The following is a 23,404-nucleotide window of genomic DNA, read 5'->3' on the forward strand; positions in this document are numbered from 1 at the left end:
TTTAACCCTCGCTCTTCCACATGGGTTCTTACTCTGATGTACCACACACCCTTCACTATAACACTCTGATATAACCCACTGTACTCAATAATATTTTCTGACGTACCCCACATCTTAACTGTATCAAGCTCTGATATATTCCAGACCCTGATATACCCCACACCCTCACTATAACAGACCCTGATATACCCCACACCCTCACTATAACAGACCCTGATATATCCCACATCCTCATTATAACAGCACTCTCACTATAACACTCTGATATACCCTGCCCTACTCACTATAATATTCTCTGATATAATCCACACCCTCACGCAGACAGACCCTGATATACCCCACATTCTCACTATAACAGCCGCTGATATTCTCTACACTCTCACTATAACACTCTGATATACCCCACCCTACTCACTATAATATTCTCTGATATACCCCACACACTCACTATAACAGACCCTGATATACCCCACATCCTCACCATAACACTCACAGATATCCCCCATACCATATACTATAACGTTCTCTGATATACCCACACCTCACACTATAAGAGACTCTGATATAATCCACACCCCTCACTATGACAAAATCTGATCTACCCCACATCCTCACTAGAACACTCTCACCCCTCACCCCACACCCCTCACTACAACAGTTTTGTATATACCCCACACCTTCACTATAATAGACTCTGATATACCCCACACCCTCACTATAACAGACTCTGATATACCCCACACCCTCACTATAACAGCCTCTAATATTCCTCACACCCTCACTATGACACTCTCAGATATCCCCCAAACCATTCACTATAACATTCTCTGATATACCCCACATCTCTCACTATAAGAGACTCTGATATAATCCACACCTGTAGGAAAGAGCAAACAATGTCCTACATTATTGAAGAATGTCCAATCCACAAAATCAGCGGCAGCCTATCCACACTCAACACTGCAGGATGGGAAGAAAGTGCCTGGCTTAGGACTTTGCATTCACTAAATAATAACATATATACAGTTGACAAAATTTCAAGACAGCCAGTTGAGGGTCAAAACTGTAAAAGGGAGGTTTTCCTGTTTTTGTGCCATGTGAACAACTGTAAGTGCATTCTTTATAAACACATTACAATTTTGCTAAACGTCGGGCACACACCAACACTTAGCTTTCCTCTGAATTATTTTAATGGGTGGAAAATCAGGAGCTGGCAAGTGCGGAGAGAAAATCTTTCCCCAAAACACTATTTTGACAATATGCCTGGGAGGAAATAAGGTGACTTTGGGACTATGGTTCTCAAAGCCTCACATCATTAGGGGTGTTCCTATCTCATTTTACAGTCTGCGGTAGACTAATTGATGGAGATCGGTTGCTAATGATTAGTGAAAAACTCTATTTGTTGAATCATACAACCAACAGGATGGTTAGCAATTCCTATGTTATTAATATGAAACCTATCTTTTGGTAATGTTATATTATGAAACCTATCTTTTGGTAATGTTATATATAATCAATCAACAAAAGATTATGTAAAGAAAAAACGTTTTCAAGGCCAACTAAACCTATATTTAAAAATTAACCTAAAATGCAATCCTCCCCACTGGCTATATTAGAGCAGCCACCTACTTACAATTCAACCAAAATACATTTTATATGTAGAAATGTGCCGGTGTGGTCATTGATTTGTGACAATCACCGGTTCGCTCCAGGAGGGTTGGATGGGGGCTGTAGGAGGTAGCAGCGAGCAGGGATCGAGAGATTCGGAGATCTTTTTATGATGAGGGCTTTCCGAGTCTGGAGAAGCTAGAGGCAGGTTCAGGTTCTGGTACCTGCAAGTGCGGGATTTTGTTCGGAGACAGGTCCCGGGCTTCCCGCGCCGCCCACTAACGAGGCAACAGGTGATGTCAAAAACAGGAGTTGGGGAGGGGAAAGTCTCGGAAATATATAAGGAGCTGATGGAGTGGGAAGGTGTTCCAATAGGGGAGGTGAAGAGGAAGTGGGAGGAAAGGTTGGGAGGGGAGCTGGAGCTTGGGATATGGGAGGAGGTCCTGCGGAGGGCGAACGTGTCCTCGCCATGTGGCAGGTTCAGCCTGATCCCAATTTAAGGTGGTCCACAGGGTTCATATCTCATATGACTGTGGCCCGGCGAGCAATATTTTTGAGGAGATGGAGGACAGGTGTGGGCACTGTGGGGAAGTCCTGCGATCATGTGCACATATTCTGGAAGTGACCGAGGGTGAGGGGATTTTGGCAGGGATCAGCGGACATCATGTCTGAAGTCCTGCAAAGGATGGTGACTCCGAGGCCAGAGGTGGTGATATTTGGAGTGTTGGAAGATCCGGGAGTCCGGCTCCGGGGGGGGACGCTGTCCTGGCCTTTGCTTCCCTGGTGGCCCGGAGACAGATTCTGCTGGGATGGTGCCAAGCTGGCATTTTGTGCACGTGTGTGAGTGGGCCAGGGTTTCGCACCGTGGGTGTTAGAGGGCGCTGGTGGGCGTGGGGGAGGGGGGGGGGGGGCTGCATTCAGGCTGGGGAAAGGTCGAGGTCGGGGATTTTATTCGTGGACCTCGGATATCGGGACGCCATTTTGCAATGTGCAGTTCCGGTGAGCAGAGCTCCCCGTTGTAAAAAACGGGCTATAGGCGGCCTCAGCCGCGCATTCCCCGTTCAGGCCCCTTGTCAACATGCGTAGTCTTGAATAGCCACGTGTACCTCGGCACTGCGAGAGCCGGGAAACATGCAGCTAAATGCGCCCGCTCGGGGGACTTTGTTCCCTTTTGGGAAGATTGTGCCCTTAGTCGCCCAAACGTTGAATCCAACCAATGGAGAATCAAGTTCAATTCCACACACACTAGGCTGTCAGAGGCCTGGAGAGGATGAAGAGGATATTTCCTTGAATGGTTCTAGAGATGGGGAAATTCAATTATCTAGAGAGGATACAAAAGATGCGATTGTACACCTTGGAACATAGAAGGTTAAGAGGAGATTGAATGGACGTGCTCATAATCATGAGAAATTGTTCCACTGGCAGGACGACAAAGATTTAAATTAATTAGTAAAAGATTTCCACTCAGCATATTATTCAGATTTTGAATGCTCTGCCTGGTATTGGAAGCAATATCAATTACAAGTTTTGAATGTGAACTCGATAAACATCAGCAGCACGGTAACACAGTGGTTAGCACTGTTGCTTCACAGCACCAGGGTCCCAGGTTTGATTCGCACTTGGGTCAATATCTGTGCGGTTTCTGCACTTTCTCCCTGCTTCTGCATGGTTTTCGTCTGGGTGCTCTGGATTCCTCCCCCAGGTCCTCAAAGACGTGCTTGTTAGGTAAATTGGAAATTCTGAATTCTGCCCGTATGCCTGAACAGGCGCCTGAGTGTGGCGACTTGGGACTTTTCACAGTAACTTCACTGCAGTGTTAACTTAAGCCTACTTGTGACAATAATAAAGATTATTATTATTGAAAAGGAAAAAAAAGCCAGAATGTGAGGAAAGGGCAGGGTATTGGGTGCTGTTTCAAAGAGCTGGCACAGGGATGATAATTACAAAACTGACACCTCCTGTGCTGTGTGATTAACCAAACCAGGCTTTGAGAGTATTATCTGCTGTCAAAATAGGGGCAGAATGACCTAGCTAGTTCACACTGCTAGCAACCTGATCACTCAGATAATCTGACTGTGATTGTTATTCAGCATACTGTTCATGAGAAACCTCAACTAAATAGTGCAGTGTGCAGGAAGGCATCTTACATTTAGAGGCTTTCCATGCCTAGTGATGTATGAGGCAGACACAGCCTGTGCTTATTATCACCATAGCTGTTTTTCCCTAGAACAGGCTGCCAGACTATCCTGAGAGGGCACCACTCCACATCAAGCATGTCTGACCCAGAAGACTACCATCTGCCATAGGGAGGCAGTGGTGTAGTGGTATTGTCACTGGACTAGTAATCCAGAGACCCAGGGTAATGTTCTGGGGGACCTGGGTTTGAATCCCAGTAGGTGACAAAATTTGAATTCCATTAAAAAAAACCCAGAATTAACAAGTCTCATGATAACCATTGTTGATTGTTGTAAAAACACATCTGGTTCACTAATGTCCCTTAGAGAAGGAAATATGCCATCCTTACCTGGTCTGGCCTACGTATGAATCCAGATCCACAGTGTGATTGACTCTTAAATGCCCTCTGCAATGAACCAGCAAGCCACTCCGTTCAAGGGCAATTAGGGATGGGCAAGTGACAGCCCACTCCCATGAATGAATAAAAGAAAAGGCATACTGGATAGATTTGCACCTGATAAACAACCTGCCTGACCACAGAGGCAGGTACGCCACCCACAAGACCTCCTTACAGGAAGGTATTTTACCCCATGTTATTTCTAGTGGCACAGTTTGCGCTAAATTCCTGTCTGTGACATTAATTGCCATCAGTAGTGCATGGATTAAACAGCAGAAATTTGACCTCATCCACAACAATCTGTTAAGAACTCTGGGATGTGAGGGAGACGGATGAACTTGCTAATCCAGGTACGATCCAATCAAAAAGAGTAACCACCATTATGGGAGATGGGATTTAAACCAATAATGGAACGTGGTTTTCTCTGGGTGCTGACCCTAACTCATTTATTAGAGCATTTTTGTTAAACTCCATTCTGCAGCATTTTATTAAAGTTAACAGCCTGATGAAAATAAACAGCTCATATATTTGTGTTAAAAACGCACAGGTAGGAATTTAATGCAATAAATTGTTGAGTTATACACACACACCTAGGTAGGATGGAGTTATGAGGGAAGTAGTTGACTGATGGTAAACTGGACCCGGCACTGTCTGTTTTGGTTGATGAACCCAAATTGTGGTCAATTAATAATAATAATAATAATAATCTTTATTCTCACAAGTAGCCTTACATTAACACTGCAATGAAGTTACTGTGAAAAGACCCTGGTCGCCACATTCCGGCACCTGTTCGGGTACATGGAGGGAGAATTCAGAATGTCCAAATTACCTAACAGCGCGTCTTTCGGGACTTGTGGGACGAAACTGGAGCACCCGGAGGAAACCCACACAGACACGGGGAGAATGTGCAGACTCCGCACAGACAGTGATCCAGGCCGGGAATCGAACCTGGGTCCCTGACGCTGTGAAACAAAAGTGCTAACCATGGATAGGATGATACTGAAATGTTCTCATTCCTCTGCAAACAATAACTGTTGCAAAGGAATTAAACCAAACAGAATGCATGCTTAAGAAGAGACACCTCTAGGAAAACACATCGTCTGAATCTTGGGTGGTAATGAAAATGGGCTGACACAATGAAAATGGAAAATGACTCAAAGGCAATGATGAATCGATGCCTGATGACCACAGAGTTAAGTAACCTTCCTTTGTCTCGGGTCAGCTGCACTCATTCCATCCTCCAACAAGCTGCAGGCTTTTAGAACCCAAGTTTATCATCATGCACTACTTCTGGAATGACTGATTTTCTTCTCTCATCTGCACCTATGCATCTTGGCCCATAACTTTGTTGAGAATTTCCTGGTTAAGTGATACAAACACCTGTCAATAAATAGCACAAGAAATCAACTGGTCCAATGACTCAGTGACTAAATGGTGACCACCAGGCACAGGAAAATCCAAACACATCACTTTAGTTGGTTCCCCCTCATCCAGTTTACTTATCTAAATAACAAAGAGATTTGTTAAACAGAATTTCTCTTTCATAAATCTGTGTTTACTTTTCTAAGTGCCCTGTTAACATCCCCTAATTATCCATTGGAGTATTTTGCCTACTCCAACAAAAGTTCCCAGTTTTCTCTCTGCTTTCTTTCTTAAATAATGGGTTATGTTTCTTACCTTCCAATCTTGGATACTGTTTTGAAATCGAAGGAATATTTTTTTTAAATTTAAAATACCATATTCTTCTTTTTTCTAATTAAGGGCAATTTAGCGTGCCAATCCACCTACCCTGCACATCTTTGGGTTGTGGGGGTGAGACCCACGCAAACAGAGGAATATGTGCAAACCCCATACAGACAGTGACCCGGGGCCAGGATTGAACCAGGGTCCTCAGTGCCGTGAGGCAGCAGTGCTAACCATAGTGCCACCATGCTGTCCTAAATCTAAGGAATTCTTGAAGATCAAAATCAATGAACCCACTATCCCAGCAGATAACTCTTTTTAAACCGAGTATAACGGTCATCAGTTCAAGGGATTTGTTGTCACTGATTTCTCCGGTTCAATTATTTTAAAACTTATACCGATTTCTTTAAGCTCCTCATTTTTGCTCGGCCCATTATTTCCAGGATATGTTTTGGCTCATCTACCATGGAGGCAGATAAAAGTTTTTTTTGATATTCCTGCCACTTCCTTTTCTTATTCTTTCATAGGACATGGACGCCACCGGCTAGGCCAGCATTCATTGCCCTTCCCTAGTTGCCCTCGAGAAGATGGGGGTGAGCCGCATTCTTGAACCGCTGCAGTCCATGTGGTGTAAGTATACCAGCTGTTTGGAATGAGTTCCAGTATTTTGACCCAGTGACAGTGAAGGAACAGTGATTTAGTTCCAAGTCAGAATAGTGAGCGGCTTGGAGGGGAACTTGCAAGTGGTGATGTTCCCATGCATCTGCTACACTTGCCCTTCTAGGTTGTCACGGGCTCCTTGTTCCCAGTTATAACTTCACCCATCTCTGCCTCTAATGGGGATAAATTGAAGAATTTTTTTGTTCTCAGATGTTTGTGGGACTATGGAATCTATGATGTAGGCTGCCACAGATGCACTGCATCTTGATTGAGACAGAAATTACATCATGTAGACAGGCAGTGTCTTTCTTGGTCACACTTGGCTCATGTGTTTTCCTGACCTGTTTTCACTTTTTCGAGGGAGTCGGAAATTAATTTCCCAGATTATTCTTTCTTTCATTGATCCTGTGATTTGTTTTTTGCCTCTCCCAGAGGGAGTGAGGGGGTGAAATGGGTGGGAAGCTGGATGGATGAAACAGTTTGTCTTGTACTGCTTGTCAGTTTTGTACGTAAGCCAGGCTTCGCAAGATAATTCTTCTGATAACAATTTGAGAAGAGTGCAATGGATGACCCATGGGCTGGCATGGGGGAGCATTGCATTTCACTGGATCAATATAACGCACCCGCAAGCTCGATCAATCTTCAAATTGTACATAAAATGAGGCAGTTTGTGCTGATGTATTGCATACAAATGATGATACTCCAGCAGAACACTGCTCTCAGTCTCAGTAATTGGAGAGTCCCAGAAAGCAATCCTGATGAAAACACACACTGACTTTGCAATCCTTCATGCTGGCTCGGTCAATGTTGAACTAATGCTGGAAATGCAGAGCGGATCATAACATGCAAAAGAGGAAAAGACTGGTTTGAGCTCTGGGCAGCAGCTCATTGTCAGTACTGTAAAAAGAAGGTGCCAGAGCTCAGTATTAGCTTGGCCGAGTTGACAACACTGTATCCTTAGAGACAGAAGACTATGGGCTTAAATTCAAAATCTAGATTGAATTAAAACCTTGTCACCACAAAGAGTAGTTGAGGCGAATCACATTGACACATTTAAGGGGAGCTAGATAAGCACACGCGGGAGAAAGGAATGTGTATATTTTCTGGTAAGATTAGATGAACGGGGTCGGGGAAAGGTTTCTTTGGAACATAGACCAGTTGAGCTGAATGGAAAATATTGAGAGAAGGAATAGATCATTCAGCCCAAAAAGTGCTTGCCAGTGTTTATGCTCTGCTCAAGACAGCTACCATTCTTCTTCACCAAATCCCACCAACATATTTGTCTCTCTCAAATGTTTCCCAAAGATGCTATTATTTATATGTTATGTACTATGCTTACCATTGGCCACTGGCAGAATCTTCCAGTCCCTACAATGCCTATGGCGTTTTGAATGACTCGCCTGTCCCGCCAGCGGGGATCGACTTCGGCAGGACTGGAAGATCCTGCCAGTGGGAAAAGGCTGGAAAATCCCACCCATTGAAGTGACGTTAATCCAAGCGCCCTACTGTTTATCCAGCTGCATTTAAGATTCCATAGCGGTGTTTTCATGTCTCTGGTGTCTTGACCGCTCATAAGAATTGTGTAGTGACAGACTGTTGAATATTCTATTCATGTTTGAATAGAGTATCAGTTGTCCCGGATGCTACTGAATTGCAGATTTCTCGATAAAAGCAAACAGACTGGTCTCTGGGGTCAGACTGGGCCCATCGATATGTATTCAAAACCATCCAGTGACAAGGCATTGGATAGCATCACGATTTATTTTAATTTTGGATAACTTTGTCAAGCTTGATTAATGTAACCTTTAGCAAACTGACACCCTCGGCAGTCAACAATGATACATCTGGAATAAATCTACATAACTGATTTTAACCTCCACAAAATGATACATCTGATTCACGACTCCAACATCAACGGTTTGTATCGGCATAAATGACTGCAATCAATCCAAAAGATTGGCAGAAGTCTGATTGCAATTTGATCCCGTCGAGTTGAAGGAGATTAACATTGTTTTTGTGTTAATATAGCGCTTTTAACACAGTAAACCATCCCAACTGGAATGGGCTGCCAGAGGCAGTGGTAGACATGGGTACAAATTTTTCCTTTCTAAAAAACAGACAGTTACATGGGAAGGGTGGGTATTGAAGGATATGGGCCAAATATGGGCAAGTGGGACGAACTTAGTGATAGAAACTGGGCGACATGGACAAGCTGGGCCGAAGGGCCTGTTTCCATGCTGTAAACATCTCTGATTCTAAGACTGCTTATCAAACAAAGTTTGACACTGCTGTATAAAAGGGTAACCAGAAATTTGGTCAAAGAGGCAGGTTTTGCGGGGCATGACAAAAGAGGTGAATGGAGCAGAAGGAGGGAGAAGTTTAGGGAGGGAATTCCAGATCTTCATGCTGAGGTAGGTGAAGGCACAGCAGCAGATAGTACAGAGGTGAAACTCAAGGATGCAAAGAGATCAAAATTGTAGGAGAGAAGGGATCGTGGAAAGTTATTGTGTGGACCACAAGGTAAGGGTGGGGGTGAGCTCACAGAGAGTTTTAAAACACAAGGAAGATCATTTTAAAAGGGAGGCATTGCCAAATTGGAAGTAATGTCAATTGGCGAGTACAAGCATGGAGGGTGAATGAAACTTGGTGTGAGTTACACTAGGGGCAACAAGACATAGATTCTCTAACATTGAGAATAAGAAACGGAATGTCACTAGCCCTTTGTCCTGGGCGAGGCAGAACAGCTTTTCCAGCAACAGGGAGCTAGGAACCATCCCCGGTTATCTGGCATCCACCTGGATGACTCAGAGATCCAAGGTTTTTGAGCTTGGTGTAATTATTACTTTCAAAAGTGGAGATTCAGATTCCCCTGGTTTAACGGTTAATCAATTTAAAAGCAAGTTTCATTGCTTGATTAAATTGAGATTCAATCAACAGCTGACACTTTGGGAAACAGCATGCCACGATTTTGAATTTGCATAAGGAAACTAAACGATAATTAGTCAAAGTGCGTCTACTTCACACTAACCTGCAATCACCAGATGATTACATTTCAATGTACTTTGAATAAAATGAAAGGAGGCACACAATTGAATCAAACTTTCCCTTCATGATTTAAATTGCTCTTCTATTGCCTGAATACTACACCAATGCTGAAAGTTACCAACGTATCTCATGCAGCAGGCGAAGGATTCCAGAGTCACCTTCTGATCAACCTGAAATGATAATTCACTCACTCTCTCTCACTCTCTCTCGACAGATGCTGCTCGATTTCCTGAATGTTTCCAGCATTTCCTGTGCATCGACCAAAGTTGAACTAAACTGGTTCATTAGCAGTGGTTGAGAAGCCTCATTAAAAACAATCTGTCAGTTTTAGCTGTTTCAGCAAATCTACTTTGGTTGCTGGATGTCCATCATAAGCTGGCAAAGCATTACAAAAACAACGTTAATCTCTTTAAACTCGACGGGATCAAATTGCAATCAGCTTTCTGCCAACATTTTAGATTGATTGCAGTCATTTATACCAATACAAACCGTGAGCTGTAAAGGTACAACAAGCAGGGTCATTTATAATAAAACTGATGTTGTTTAAATTAGGAAACACGACTGCCACTTAATGAGTCAAGAAACACCTCAGGGGTCTCCATCGGAACATAGGAATGAGGAGCAGGAGTCAGCCATTTGGCTCTTCGAGCCTGCTCCACTATCCAATAAGATCATGACTGATCTGATTGTGGTCTCAACTATATTTTCCTGTCTGCCCCTCCGCATAACCCTGGACCCCCTTGTCTATCACTGCCTTGAATAAATTCATGGCCCTAAAAGAGAATTCTACAGACTGATGACCCTTGTAAAGAAAACATTTCTTCTCATCACAGTCTTACAATGGAGCACCTCTTATCCTTAAACTGTGTCTCGCCACAAATGGAAACATCAGGATGTTCTAGCAGAGAGAGCATGCGTGAGGAACAGAATCGGCACGCATGAGGGTGAGAAAGAGTGCGCATGAGGGACAGAGAGAGGGCGCATGAGAGAGAGGGGGAGCACACATGAGAAAATGTGCATGAGGGAGAGAGAGAGAGAGTGCACATGAGGGAGAGAGTGCGTATGAGGGAGAGAGAGAGAGAGAGAGCGCTGCATGAGAGAGAGAGAATGCACGAGGGAAAGAGAGAGCGTGCACACAAGGGAGAGAGTGTGCATGAGAGAAAGAGGGTGCAATGAGAGAGAGCGCGAGATGGAGCGCATGAAGAAAAAGAGAGCACATGAGGGAGAGAGAGCATGAAGGAGAGAGGGCACATGAGAGAGAGAGCACATGAGGGGGAGCGAATGCATGAGAGAGACAGAGAGCATGCATGAGGGGGAGAGAGCACGCATGATGGAGAGAGAGTGGGCATGAAGCAGACACGGAATGGCAAGGAGAGAAATGGTGTGAGAGAGTGCATGAGGGAGAGAAGGCGCATGAGAGAGAGAGAGCACATGAGGGCAAGAGAGAGGTCATGAGGGAGGGAAGGAGAAGGAATGAGGGAGAGAGGTGTGAGAGCGCATGAGGGATAGGGAGAGCGGGTGAGGGCAAACGAGAGAGGGAGGGAGAGACCGGGTGAGGGCAAACGAGAGAGGGAGGGAGAGACCGTGTGAGGGACAGCACATGGGAGAGAACGAGGGAGGGAGAGAGGGAGTGCAAGAGGGAGAAAGAGCGCATGAGGAAGAGAGAGTGCATGAGGGAGAGAGCGCATGATGGAGAGAGGGAGAGGGGGAATACATGAGGATTATCAATTAGCCAACACTGGGGTTGTTAAAGAATGAATGAAGGATAAAGATTTTTAAAAGGTGAGATTGAGGCACAAGAGAGAGAGGGAGCGCATGAGGAAGAGAGAGCACAGGTGGGAGAGCGAGCGAGCGCATGGGAGGAAAGAGTGAGAGCATGAGGGGAGAGGATGCATGAAGGAGAGAGGGAGAATGCATGAGGGAGGTGGAGAGAGGGAGAGCGCATGGAGAGAGAGAACAAGAGAGAAGGCATGAGGGAGAGAGAGCGTGAGGGTGACCACTGGGGCCCCCAAGTTGCTGCTGAGACCGACCACTCTCTACCCCTTCGCCAGGAAATCGAGAAAGGGCTGCCACCGCCGAAAGAACCCCTGTACCGACCCCCTCAGGGCAAACTTCATCCTCTCCGACTTGATGAACCCAGCCATGTTGTAGATCCAGGCCTCCGAACTCGGGGGCCGCGTTTCCCTCCACTGTAACAGAATCCTGCGCCCGGCTACTAGAGACGCAAAGGCCAGAATGCCGGCCTCTCTCGCCTCCTGCACCCCCGGCTCTCATTGCAATACTTAAAACACCAAACCTGCAAGTTCTATTCCTGAGAAGAACAAGGGCAGCACATACATGGGAACAACACCAGCACCAACTTTTCCTCAAGCCATTCACCATCCTGACTTGGAAATATATCACCGTTCCTTCATTGTCACTGTTCAAAATTGTGGAAGTCCCTCTCGAACATCACACTGGGTGTACCTACACGGCAGGGACTGTAGTCGTTGTAGAAGGTTGCTCATCATCACCTTATTAAGCATCATTCGAGATGAGCAATGAATATTAGCCTTGGTAGTAATACCCACACCCCATAAATGAATTTTTAAAAACGTGAAAGCGAAAGACATACTGGGCGGGATTCTCCTATAATGCGGCAGAGTGCCCGCGCCATCATGAACGCCGTCGCGTTTCACAACGACGCAAAACTGCCGCGGTCACGAGCGATTCAGGGCACGAAAATGGGCTAGCAGCGGAGCCGCACGAAACTCGGGAGGCTGATGCACAATCAATGACTACTAAAGCGAGTTTGTAGTCCAACTGAAGGCTTTAATAAGCTAGATGTTTCCCCCAGCAGCTGAGGTACAGAAAGGAAGTTGCTGGGGTGGCACGGGCTCTTATACCCCGCCTTGCAGGGCGGAGCTACCATACAGGCTCGACCAATGGAAAGCCTACATTATCTACCAATGGTTTTCCAGCATTACTAGGGACCGTAATACCTCTACACAGACTAACACATTCACCCCCTGTTAAAAAAAGAGTCCGGCGGGGGTGGTGGCTTGGTATTACAACATGGTAACGTGGTAGACGTTATGGTTATGGAGGTACCATAATGCCTCCCTACGGCGTTTTGCCTTATTATCGTAACTATTTACAATTTTTCAATTAACTATATACACGTTAAAATGAAGCAATCAGTCGATCGGGGGCCCTGGTTGTCCTCTGTGATCGCCGAAGCTTCGGTGGTGACGCCGGTGGAGGTTCGGGCGTCTGTGACTCCGGGAGCGTGGTTTCTATCTCTGTGGCAGCTTCAACACCCCTAGACACAGCTGGTGGGGAAGCTGATTGACACCTGGTAAGGGAGCGTCTGCAGGGTGCGTCGGTGGGCGGGGGGCTAGACGGGACCGGCGGAAGAACTGATCCTCCTGGGAAGGGGGCAGCTGTAAGATACATCGGTGGGATGGGGGGGGTGGGACTGGTGGCAGGGGTGTGCGCGGGGATCCGGCGGGCGCCAGGTCTCGTAGGAAGACCGTTTCTTGTTGGCCGTTGGGGTACTCCACTTAGGCGTACTGGGGGTTAGCGTGGAGAAGATAAACCCTCTCGACCGACGGGTCCGACTTGTGCGCCGCACGTGTTTTCGGAGCAGGATGGGTCCGGGGGCTGTCAGACAGGTCGGGAGCGAGGTCCCAGTGGAGGACTTCCTGGGGAAAACAAAGAGACGTTAGTGAGGTGTTTGGTTGGTCGTGGTGCAGAGCAGGGACCAGATGGAGTGGAGGGCATCCGGGAGGACTTCCTGCCAGCGGGAGACTGGGAGATTTCTGGACCGTAGGGTCAGTAGGACGGTCTTCCAGACCGTTCCGTTCTCCCTCCCTACCTGTCCGTTACCACGGGGGTTGTAACTGGTCGTCCTGTGCGAGGCAATGCCCTTGCTGAGCAGGAATTGACGCAGATCGTCGCTCATAAAGGAGGACCCCAATCACTATGTATGTAAGCGGGGAACCCGAACAGTGTAAAGATGCTATGGAGGGCTTTGATGACAGTGGTTGCGGTCATGTCGGGCAAGGGATGGGGAATGGGAATCGGGAGTACTCGTCAATCACGTTCAGGAAGTACGTGTTGCGGTCGGTGGAGGGGAGGGGACCTTTGAAGTCCATGCTGAGGTGTTCAAAGGGCCGGGAAGCCTTTATCGGGTGCGCTTTCTCTGGCCGGTAGAAGTGCGGCTTGCACTCCGCGCAAATTTGGCAATTCCCGGTGGCTGTCCTGACCTCCTCGATGGAGTAGGGCAGGTTGCGGGTCTTGACAAAATGGAAGAAGTGAGTGACCCCCGGGTGGCAGAGGTCCTCGTGGAGGGCTCGGAGATGGTCCACTTGTGCGCCACGGGACAGGGCATCAGGAGGCTCGTTTAGCTTCCCGGGACGATACAAGATCTCGTAGCTATAGGTGGAGAGTTCGATCCTCCACCGCAAGATCATAACGCTTTTTATCTTGGCCCGCTGTGCATTATCGAACATGAAGGCGACCGACCGTTGGTCAGTGAGGAGAGTGAATCTCCTGCCGGCCAGGTAATGCCTCCAATGTCGCACAGCTTCTACTATGGCCTGGGACTCCTTTTCGACTGAGGAGTGGCGGATTTCGGAAGCATTGAGGGTATGTGAGAAGAAGGCCACGGGTCTGTCCGCTTGTTTGAGGGTGGCCGCCAGAGCTACGTCGGACGTGTCGCTCTCGACCTGGAAGGGGAGGGACTCGTTGATGGTGTGCATCGTGGCCTTTGCAACATCTGCTTTGATGCAGCTGTAGGCCTGGCGGGCCTCTATCGACAGGGGAAAGACTGTGGATTGGATCAGAGGACGGGCCTTGTCTGCATAGTTGGGGACCCACTGGCCGTAGTAAGAAAACAAACCTAGGCAGCGCTTCCGGGCCTTGGAGCAGTGAGGGAGGGGAAACTCCATAAGGGGGCGCATGCGTTTAGGGTCGGGGTCTATAACTCCATTTTGCACTACGTAGCCAAGGATGGCGAGGCGGTCGGTGCTAAACACGCATTTATCCTTGTTATACGTAAGGTTAATGATTTTTGCGGTCTGGAGAAATTTTCGGAGGTTGGTGATGTGGTCCTGCTGGTCGTGGTCGCAGATGGTGACATTATCGAGATACGGGAATGTTGCCCGTAAACCGTATCTGTCAACCATTCGGTCCATCTCGCGCTGGAAGACCGAGACTCCGTTAGTGACACTGAAAGGAACCCTTAAAAAGTGGTAGAGCCGCCCATCTGCCTCGAAGGCAGTGTGCCTGCGGTCACTCGTGCGGATGGGGAGCTGGTGGTAGGCGGACTTAAGGTCCACCGTGGAGAAGACCTTGTATTGCGCGATCCTGTTTACCAGGTCGGATATGCGGGGGACAGGGTACCCCTCCAGCTGCGTAAACCTGTTGATGGTCTGACTGTAGTCGATGACCATCCTATTCTTCTCCCCGGTCTTTACCACCTCTACTTGAGTTCTCCAGAGACTGTTGCTAGCTTCAATGACTCCTTCCCTCAGTAGCTGTTGGACCTCTGACCTAATAAAGATCCGGTCCTGGACACTGTACCGTCTGCTCCTGGTGGCGACGGGTTTGCAATCCGGGGAGGCGGATCGACCTTGAGGATCGCGAGGTTGCAGACAGTGAGAGGGGGTATAGGGCCGCCAAATTTGAAAGTTAGACTTTGGAGGTTGCACTGGAAGTCTAACCCTAGGAGTGTGGCTGCGCAGAGGTGGGGAAGGACGTAGAGATGTTAATTTTTGAACTCCCTTCCCTGGACCATGACGTTTGCTACACAGAACCCCTTTATCTCTACTGAGTGGGAACCGGTGGCCAGGGAGATTTTGTGATTAGCAGGGTGGACAGGAAGAGAACAGCGCCTTACTGTGTCGGGGTGTATGAAGCTCTCCGTGCTCCCAGAGTCCATTAAGCAGGACTTCTCGTGTCCGTTGATTAGCACCGTTATAGTAGCAGTTGAGAGTGTTCGAGGCCGAGACTGGTCCAGGGTCACCGAAGCTAATCGTGGCAGCTGCTGGGTGTTCTCGTCGGGCAGTGTGTGGTCATCTGCACTGAGGTCCTGGGAGTCCGTCCAAGATGGCGGCGCTCACTGGTCGCACGTGGTTGTGGGTGCACAAAATGGCGGCGCCCATCCATCACACGCAGCATCTGCGGAACTAGATGGCGGCACCCGGAGGCCACAGGTGGCCCTGGAGGAGGAAGATGGCGGCGCTCGCTGGTCGCATGGGGCCCGTGGAGAGGGTTGTCGTGGCGGTCCGCATTTGCTTCCGGAGACCGCAGCAACCGCCCGGGCCTGGCATACCGCCACGAAATGGCCCTTTTTGCCGCACCCTTTATAGGTGGACGAACGGGTTGGGCAGCGCTGTCGGGGGTGTCTGGCTTACCCGCAAAAATAGCAGCGGGGCACCCTGGGGTTGCTGGGCCGTCTTGCAGCGCACGCTTGTGGGGGAGTGTGGGGCATTGCCTCGGAGTTGGCTGCAGAGGGATTCCACGTTGCCCAGGGGGCTGCCGCACGGTCGGGGGCGTAGGCGTGGGCATTTTGAGAGGCCACATCCAGGGAGCCGGCAAGGGCCCGTGCCTCCTTGAGGCCTAGAGTTTATTTCTCCAGCAAACGCTGGCGGATTTGAGAGGACAGCATACCCGCAACGAAAGCGTCCCGAATCAACAGTGTGGCCGTTTGCTGAAACTTACGAGCAGCTGCAGTTTCTCCCCAACACTAGGAGCGCACGGTAGAATTCTTCCAGTGACTCACCAGGAATTTGTCGCCTCGTTGCTAATAGATGCCGGGCGTAGACCTGATTCACAGGGCGAATGTAATGTCTATTCAGCAACTCCATTGCGGCATCGAAGTCGTCCGCATCCTCGATGAGGGTGTAGTCTTCTGGGCTCACCCTCGAGTGCAGGATCTCCAGTTTCTGTTCTGTTGTGGGTGTGTTTTCTGCCGTTCCGAGGTAGCCATTGAAGCACGCCAGCCAGTGCTTGAAAGTCACCGCCGGGTTTACTGCGTGGGTGCTGAGTTGCAGACACTCCGGCTTGATTCGGAGCTCCATTCTTTAAATCTAGCTTATTAAATTGATGCACAATCAATTGAAATTGAAAAAAATTGAAAATCGCTTATTGTCACGAGTAGGCTTTGTAGCCACCTAAGATGGACACTGGGCTAATAAAATGGAGAACTGCTAAGACTGCAGGGAGAAAGCAGTTTAGCCAAGACAAGCAGTCTGCTGTAGCCATGCTGGCCACGCAAAATGGACACTGAGCCAAACTAAAATGGAAGGCTGCTGGGAAACAGACAGTTCAGCCAGAACAGCAGTCTGCAAAGAGCAGTTTGCATTCTGCAGCAGCAGAAACCAGTTTGGGCTCAGGTGAAAAGACCTTAGCTAGGTGCAAATGGCAAAACGCTTTGCATGCTAATGAGGCCATCAGACTTGAACACCCACACAATAGATACATTTGGTTCTGAATGGACACATTCCAATCAAGACCCAGACATCGAGGCACCAGAAACCTCCAAACAAAAGGACATAAGAAACGCCCCCTCCATCACGGAGACCCCCTCGCATTGGGGAATTAATCCAGTATCGATAAGAAATTGATCCAATAGGTAGAGCCCGCCCGAGAAGAGGGAAGGACAACGGAACCCCTATAAAAGATAGGGACCTCGTGTTGTCCGGTCTGTTAAACCCGTGCTCCGGCTCCGACTGACACCTGGTATCCTGACTCCAGCCGTTGAGCACCAGCCGCCGAAACCGTAAGTTCAACGCTCGCTACGCGATCCAAGCCCACTAGACTCCCAAGTACCAGAACGCTTGCTGAAGGCTGCAGACAAAACCAGGACGAAGGCCTCGTTCTCTGACCTTGCCTGTTCCTGTTAGATAAGTATTCTGTTTGCTTATGTTTAGTTGTAGCTTAGTCTCTTAGTGTGTGCATGAGTATTTATTATAACTGTATAATAAATATTGATCGTTTGAACTTGACTAATCGGTGTATCGTCTTTATTACTTTGAATTTGACCTTGGAATACTTGTGACGTTGCCTATACGGCAACTGGCGACTCCAGAGCTAAATAATTACATAGAACAGAGCCTAGCAGTGTTAAGCACACGTCGAACTCGGAGGCGTGTTAATACACTCCAATAAACGCGTTTTACGCCCATAGTAAAACGTGCAACATTTAGTGGCGACATCCGCCGGGACCCTGTTGTAAGTGGAAACACCACAGTGTCCAGGACCCTGAAATTTGAATTAGAACTCCAAATTGCAGAGAAATAAAGAGATCACAAGTATTCAAGGTGTTCAAAATAATAAGCGAAATTCGGAAGTGTGTTTAGTGCATGCGTACTAACAGGGCTGTAAGGTAAAACTGAAAGCTTTTTGTTGCGACAAACTTTCGGTAGTTTTGTGATCGGAAAATAGCGTAAGCCGTACCCTTTTCACGAAACACCACCCCAGCAACCCCCTGTTCCAAATTATAAAAAGAGAGTCAGAGGAAATGGCCATGCAGGCAATGGAACGTCTGATGGATCCAGCAAAGTTTGTGGTCGCAGCGACCAGCAGCAGTAGCAGAGTAGGCCAGTGTCCCACGTGGGAGCTGGAACTCCGCAAATATCTGCAGGGAAAGGGATGGCCCCTTTGGAAAGAGTTTTGTGCAAATGAGGAGACAGGTCCCGGAAGTATAGGTCATACTTGGTGGGAGAACCTCTCTCAAATACACAAAAAGAGTTTAGGAAAAGCACGCAAGCCGATGGCGATTGTGTCCTGCTTGGCACAGTTGCGAGGCGCAGAGGAGGTCATCAGGACGCTCCGGGCAGATTTAGAGGAAAGGAACCGAATGAGTAAGGTCGATGTCAGGGACATCGAGAAAGAAAACCTGGATCTTAAAGGGAAGTTGGCAGAGAAGGATAGAGAGGTGGATGATGCCAAGAGGGCTCACCAGTCTTGTCTAGCTCATCTGAACAGTTCCCAGACCCAGTATGAGAAAGCCTATCAGGACGTGCAACGTGCCGTTCTGATAAGACAGGAATCGGAAAAGCAGGTGGAGGCATTGCAGAGGCAATGTTCCGATCTCAAAGCAGCTTTGAGAGCACTCCACGCTGCAACGACCGAACAAAGACAAAGCACAGTTGACCACGCGAAATGCAGGAAACAGATTGCGGAACTGCAATCTCTGCTTTCGGTGCAGAATGGCTTCCAAAGCACCTTTGGAGCACAGTTAGATGGGGAAAACGCCCCAGATTGGCAGGAATTAAGCGAGACAGCGCAGCGTTATGTTCAGGGAACATGTGCGCCCGCAGCTCAGCAGAAACGACAGGCACCCCAACCCCCCACAGCTCAGATCATAACCGCACCCATGAATCCCGTAACCACACAGAGGAAAGCCGAATCAGAAGGCGCCCCAGACATAACTTACACCACCCCTTTAACAGTAACCCAGCTAAGGGACGCTTGTGAAAAGATCACTCCGTTCCTCCCCACCGCAGACCCCCACCAGTTTTTCGCTAAAGTAAAGCAGCAGGCTACCATGTACGGCCTGGATGAGAGAGAGCAGGTTAAGCTCACCGTGCTGAGCTTAGACCAGAGTGTAGTGGCAGCCCTCCCCGACCCACAAAACGTGGCAGGAGGCAGCCTAGAGGAGATGCACACTGCCATTTTAGATGCCATCGGGTACAATAGAGGCGACCCCGTAGAAGGATTGAATAAGTGCAGGCAGAAGAGATCCGAACACCCCACAGCATTCGCAGGAAGGCTGTGGATTCATTTCAGCGCAGTTTTCGGACAGCTAGATAGAGCGCATTTAACCCGCGAAAACATGGTTAAGTGGACGCGCACAATTATCTCACACGCAACAGAAGCAGGACAGAGCGCTTGCAATAATTACGACCCCTCAGAAGAGGCCCATAACGAAAAATGGGTCCTGAAAAGATTGTCCCGCGCTTGGGAGCAATCGCTTCAGGCAAAAGGAAAGGTTAGATCCCCAGAAGAGGCTCAGGCTGCTGCAGATATCCAAGCAGTCAGAGAGCACCAGAAGCCCGCATGGGTAAACGAAGGCAAGAGCAGCCCTCAACAGAAAGGACAGGAATGCTATAACTGTGGACAGTTAGGGCATTGGGCAAAAGAGTGTAATGCACCCCAGCGATCTCAGAGAGGCCAGCAGACAGGCACTCTGAACCGCAACAAGGCAAAACCCATCCACAATGTAGCAGTACAGTCAGGACCCACCAATGTGGACGAGACGAACTGACGGTGTTCGGGCTCCCCCACTTGGGTCTGTGACACACTATGGGACTCATCAGGGAGGCCCGTAGTCACGGCAAAAGTCAAAGGGAAGCCCATAGAGTTACTGTGGGACACAGGAGGATCCCGCACCACCATTAACTCCACAACGGCACACTCAGACACGTGGCTGACCACCTCCACCATCACACTTAGCGGGTTCACCGGACACTCGCAGCAGGGACATATCACAGCACCCGTAGCGATCCAGCTAGGGAACATTAGCACAAGGCACCCCGTAGTTTTAGTAAATCTTCCCCGGACAGCAGAGCACATCCTGGGGATAGATTTTATGAACGCTCATAGCTTGTCGTTCGACCCAGTGAACCAGTGTGTCTGGCGAATGGCGAGATCAGACAGAGCCCCAGCCACCCTCACAGTAGGAGACTACGCTAATCGGATTAGCGCAGTGGGAGAGTACTCATTCGACCTGACTACACTCCACACCGACCGACAAATTAAGGCCCTACTGAACAAACACAGGACAGCATTTGCAAGTCACCGTCATGACTGTGGCAGAATGACTGGACAAGTTCATGTTACCGGACAGGACCCCCGACCGCAAAAGCAGTATAGATTTCCCCTCGAGGCAGAGGTGGAAATAGAAAAAGTTATAGGCAGCTTGTTGGCCCAAGGTGTACTGAGAACGGTAGCCTCCACCAACAATGCCCCTATTTGGCCAGTGAGGAAGCCCGATGGATCATGGCGTCTGACCATCGATTATCGGGAGCTCAACAAAGTAACCCCCGCAGTAGCCCCAACGGTAGCTACTAGTCCCGAGACCATGCTCAAGCAGGGTCTCAACGCCAAGTACTTCACGGTATTGGACATCAGTAATGGATTCTGGTCAATACCATTGGCAAAAGCGTGCCAATACAAATTCGCATTCACTTTTAAAACACAACAGTACACGTGGACATGCCTCCCACAGGGATTCCACAATTCACCCTCCATTTTCCACCGACAGCTGGCAAGTGGATTAGAGAAATTTTCCCGACCCGACTGTCTGGTACAGTATGTAGACGACCTACTACTGCAGACAGACACAAAGGCAGAGCACATTTCGCTTCTGGCCGAACTCCTGGAACTCTTAACTGAAATTGGCTGTAAAGTTAACCCGAAAAAGGCCCAAATATTGGAAAGTAAAGTGATGTATTTGGGATCAGTCATCACGCACGGCAAACGCGAGATCGAATTCAAAAGAATTGATTCGATTGTCAAATTGCCCCTTCCCCAGAATGTTTCAGCCCTCCGGTCGTTTTTAGGAATGGTTGGCTATTGTCGGAACCACATCGACGGATTCGCGACAAAAGCCGCCCCACTTTCAGACCTCCTTAAGAAAGGAGCCCCCTGGGAATGGCTTCCGCAGCATACAGGCGCTGTGGAAGAGTTAAAACGAGCCCTTAGTGCAGCACCCGCGCTGCTAGTCCCCGACCAACTTTCACCGTACGCAATAGAGGTAGCGAGCACCGATCTGACCCTCTCGGCCGTGTTGCTTCAAGAACGGCACGAGCAGCTAAGACCAGTGGCTTATGCCTCCCGACTGTTAGACCCAGTAGAACAAGGATTTTCGGCCTGTGAGAGGCACCTCCTTGCTGTCTTCTGGGCAGTGCAGTATTTCTCATACATCACCGGACTCAACCCCATCACCATTCTAACCGAACATACACCCACACAGCTACTACTAGACGGTCGACTGAAGGACGGTTCAGTTAGCCAGATTAGGGCAGCTAGGTGGACCCTACTTTTACAAGGACGGGACATTACTGTAAAACGGACACGCACACACACATACTTAGCAGACAACCTCCAATACCCCGGACAGCCCCATGACTGTGAAATTGTAGCTCCCCTGCATAACACAGGACCCTTTTTAGCCAAAACACCCCCCAGGAAGATAGGGAACCCGAAACAAAGCCCCCAGCCCACAGACACGTGTGGACCCTTGAGGATTTATGTAGACGGTTCCTCCACAGTTTTAAATGGTGAGCGTATCACAGGATGCGGCATCTATGTAGAGGACGCGCAGGGGCGCGCTCTCGAAGAGATAGCTCTTAAGTTACCAGGTCACTTAGGCGCGCAGGCAGCAGAGCTAGCAGCCATAGCGTACATAGTGGACCACCCCGATTCTTTCCCCAGCCCAGCAGACATATATTCAGACAGCTTATATGTATGCAATAGCCTGACAGATTTTCTGCCCCTGTGGAGGACACGAGGTTTTGTCTCCGCAGACGGAAAACCCCTTCCATCAGCCCCCTTACTCCAGCATATCCTAGAGAAAGCGAAGGACAGGACCTTCGGCATTATAAAAGTTAGAAGCCACCATAGGTCATCACCCCCTGGGAATGTAAAGGCCGACGCGTTGGCTAAGGCAGGTTCCAGGAGAGGACACTTATGGACCCCCCCAGCTAGCGCACCAGCTAGCGCCCCTGTGAGCGCAGTCCAAGTCTCACAGACTGATATTAAAGATCTCGTGGCAGCACAAAAACAGGACGGAGACCTCAGGGAGGTTTTCAAGGGAAACTTTGTGCCTGCGTACGAGCACTTTAAACACGCACTGACCACACATGAGGGTGTGATCATTAAGGACCAACTTTATGTGGTCCCACAGCAGGACAGGAATCAGATGATTGCCTTGTTCCATGACGGACACGGGCATCAGGGAATTGATGCAACAACGAGGCACCTCAGGCAACTCTGTTGGTGGCCTAATCTCAGGACTGATGTAACGCACTACATAGAGAATTGCCTGATTTGTGCTCAGAATAACCCGGAGAGGTATTCTAAGAAGGCACAACTTCGGCATACTCGCCCAGTTAACGGCCCTTGGACAAACCTCCAGATCGATTTTATAGGTCCATTGCCCCCTTGTCGGAATGGCTATAAATACGTTCTGGTGGTGATAGATACCTTTACCAAATGGGTAGAGGCATTTCCCTCACGAACAAACACAGCTAAGACAGCTGCAAAGATCCTGACCCACCACATCTTCACGAGATGGGGTTTACCCCGAAGTATCGATTCGGACCAGGGATCTCACTTTACAGGACGGGTCATGAGGAACGTCCTGACAATATTCGGAATCAAACAGAACTTCCATATTGCGTATCATCCACAGTCCAGCGGGATTGTGGAGCGCATGAATCGGACCCTAAAAACTACCCTTAGGAAAATGGTTCAAGAGAATAATTCCACATGGGATTCAGTGCTCCCATTTGCACTCATGTTCATAAGGAACACTGTCTCCACATCTACAGGATACACACCACATACACTCATGACCGGACGCCCTATGAAAGGTACAGAATTCCTTTTAGGACTGGACATGACAAGCCCCGAAGTGACGGCCCTCACACATGAAAAGGCAGTTAAAGATCTAGTTGAGACTGTGAGGTCTGCACAGCTCGCAGCCGCAGTCCAGCTAGGGAAACGCCGACAGCAACGTACTGCCTGTTTCAATAAGACCGTACACACCACAGAATTCCAGGTTGGGCAACAGGTAATGTTATCTGTTTATAACCCCAGCAGTTTTTTGGCTCCAAAATATTC

The 23,404-nt window shown here is 48.6% G+C and overlaps 1 protein-coding gene across 3 annotated transcripts in view; it reads right to left on the minus strand.

The window, feature by feature from the left end:
• Positions 1-23,404, minus strand: part of LOC119965041 (serine/threonine-protein kinase 32A-like) — a 416,342-nt gene that overhangs the window by 221,630 nt on the left and 171,308 nt on the right. The window lies entirely within an intron of this gene.

The sequence above is a fragment of the Scyliorhinus canicula genome, chromosome 4 (assembly GCF_902713615.1).
Source record: "Scyliorhinus canicula chromosome 4, sScyCan1.1, whole genome shotgun sequence".
Classification (NCBI taxonomy): Eukaryota; Metazoa; Chordata; class Chondrichthyes; order Carcharhiniformes; family Scyliorhinidae; genus Scyliorhinus; species Scyliorhinus canicula.